General features: G+C 47.6%; 1 pseudogene; it reads left to right on the plus strand.

The window, feature by feature from the left end:
• Window positions 1–533: 533 nt before the first annotated feature.
• On the plus strand, window positions 534–1475 carry LOC127028808 (olfactory receptor 49-like; annotated as a pseudogene).
• The last annotated feature ends 1239 nt before the right edge of the window (window positions 1476–2714 follow it).

A 2714-nucleotide genomic window follows, 5' to 3' on the forward strand; every position in this document is an offset into this window, starting at 1 on the left:
AAGAGATACTTGACATTACTTCTTTTGAAATCAACAGATTCTCAGGGATTCCTAGTCCAAAAGGCAAGTACTGAAAAGTAGAAAGAATAGCTTTCAACATACATGTTTGGTTTGGTTTGATTTGAATTGATTTGATTTGATGGTTTAGCATTTGTGCAATAGAAGAGATGAGTTTGGCACATAGGTGTGAGATGTTTGCAATAGGTCTGAGTGAATTTGGAATTTCCCAGGAATGGGGTGAAATAGCTAACAGCCTCTTTAAAATCTTCTGTCCTGGAGAAAGAATCCTTTGTGAGTGTTTGAAAAAGGTAGAAAGAAGACAGGAAATGCTCTGAGGACTCTAACTGAAATGTACAACATAAAAATCAGGGTGTGAGCAATGCTTGAAGGACTCTCTCTCTGTGTTATATAGGAAGATTGCGGGAAAGGAAAGAAGCAGAAAAGGAAGGACCGAACTTTTCATCCAGACTGTGAAATTATCACACTTGCTTTTTGCCATGTTCCTGTCTCGGCAGGATGAACTGAAATTCAGCATGGGAGCAGAAAATGAATCTGCAGTTACTGAGTTCATCCTAGAGGGTTTCTCGGGGCTTGATCAAAGCCTACAGCTCTTTCTCTCTCTGGTCCTTCTGCTCATATACCTGACAACAGTGATGGGGAACGCAACCATCATCTTCCTCGTGTGTGTGGATCACCGCCTGCAAACCCCCATGTACTTTTTCATCAGCAATCTGTCCTTCCTGGAAATCTGGTTTACATCCTCCACAAGCATCAAATTGTTTGTGATCCTGAGTTCTGGTAGGAGAACAATCTCACTAAGCACCTGCTTTGCCCAATGCTATTTCTATTTGCCCTGGGCTATACAGAGCTTGTTCTACTTGTTGTCATGTCCTTTGACCGCTATGTTGCCATCTGCCAGCCTTTGCATTATGCTGCCATCATGAAGCCTCAGCTCTGCATCCACCTGGTTGTTGCCGCTTGGGTCATAGGCATCACTCTCGAGTTACCATCTGGTCCTCCTCTACAAGCTGACTTTCTGTGGCTCGAACAAGATCCACCATTTTTTTTGTGACAACTCGCCCTTATTCAAATTGTCCTGCTCTGACACCAGCCTGCTTTGGAAAATAGACTCTGCTTTATCATCATTGGTCATACTGGGTTCCTTATGTTTAACTCTGGCATTTTACATGGGCATCCTTTTCTGTATTCTACACCTTCCAGCAGCCTCTGGGAGGAAAAAAGCTTTTACTACCTGTTCTTCCCATCTCACACCTTGGCCATTGCATATGGGAGCTGCATTGCTCTCTATGTGTGTCCTTCAGAAGATGTTTCCTTGGAGACAAACAGAGTTGTAGCTTTGCTGAACACTGTCCTGTACCCATTCTTAAATCCGTTCATCTACAGTCTTAGAAACAAGACTGTGATACTGGCCCTGAAAAGCCATTGCCCGTGCAACAATGCAGCTTTTCCCCTAATCCTGGTGCATTTCTGGACAGCAATTCCAATGGTCTGCTCTCATATGTTAAGCAACACCAATGCATATGTATGTAACCTCCAAATACAGATGCCTCAGGAGATTTATGTTCTTGTTGGATTGTGTTAGGTTAAGTGATAAGAAGCTCATCTGCACACACAAAGAAGGCACTGACAATGGCAGGAGGAGTAACTCAGTTAATACCCTGCCCCAGCTGCTCCCAGGCCCATCACAGGAGAGCCACCAGCTCATCAAGAACCCATCTCCACAACCTGAGAAGAGCACAGAGGCACAGTGGCAGGTGGGAACCCAAATTACAGGCTCCTGAGGAATGAACACCTTGTCCCAGCTCCTTCCAGGGCTGCCCTGGGAGAGCCATCAGCCCCGTTGTCCAGGTGTGAAAAAGAAATGCTTCCTAACGTCCAGTCTAAACCTCCCATGGCGCAGCTTTGAACCATTCCCACGCGTCCTGTCCCTGGATGCCAGGGAGAAGAGATCAGCACCTCCCTCTCCACTTCCCCTCCTCAGGAAGCTGTAGAGAGCAATGAGGTCGCCCCTCAGCCTCCTTTTCTCCAAACTAGCCAAGCCCAGTGTCCTCAGCCGCTCCTCACAGGACATTCCTTCCAGCCCTTTCACCAGCTTGGTTGCCCTCCTCTGGACACATTCAAGTATCTTAACATCCTTTCAAAATGGTGGGGCCCAGAACTGCACACAGGACTCAAGGTGAGGCCGCACCAATGCTGAATCCAGCGGGATAATCACCTCTTTTGACCGGCTGGTTATACTGTGTTTGATGCACCCCAGGATGCGGTTTGCCCTCTTGGCTGCCAGGGCACGCTGCTGACTCCTATTGAGCCTGCTGTCGACCAGCACCCCCAGATCCCTTTCTGCAGGGCTGCTCTCCAGCCACTCCTTTCCCAGCCCATACTTGTGCCTGGCATTATTTCCTCCCAGGTGCAGAATCGGGCATTTGTTCTTGCTAAACATGGTGAGAGTTGCCTCCTCTGGGTCATGCATACAGCTGTTAAACTGCACAGGGCCCAGCAGAGTTTCCTGTGCTGCCATCATGCCCCAGTATGTCCCAGTGGTCTCCAGGTAGGGTATGACCCCTTCACCATTGCACTCTCAGCCTGATCCTCCAACTGGTGTTTTACCTGTTTGTCTGCCCTTCCAGACTGTAATGGCCTAACTTGGGTACAAGAATATCGAGGGAGACCATGTCAAAAATCTTGCTGAAGTT

Source organism: Gymnogyps californianus, unplaced genomic scaffold (genome assembly GCF_018139145.2).
Source record: "Gymnogyps californianus isolate 813 unplaced genomic scaffold, ASM1813914v2 HiC_scaffold_430, whole genome shotgun sequence".
NCBI classification, from domain to species: domain Eukaryota; kingdom Metazoa; phylum Chordata; class Aves; order Accipitriformes; family Cathartidae; genus Gymnogyps; species Gymnogyps californianus.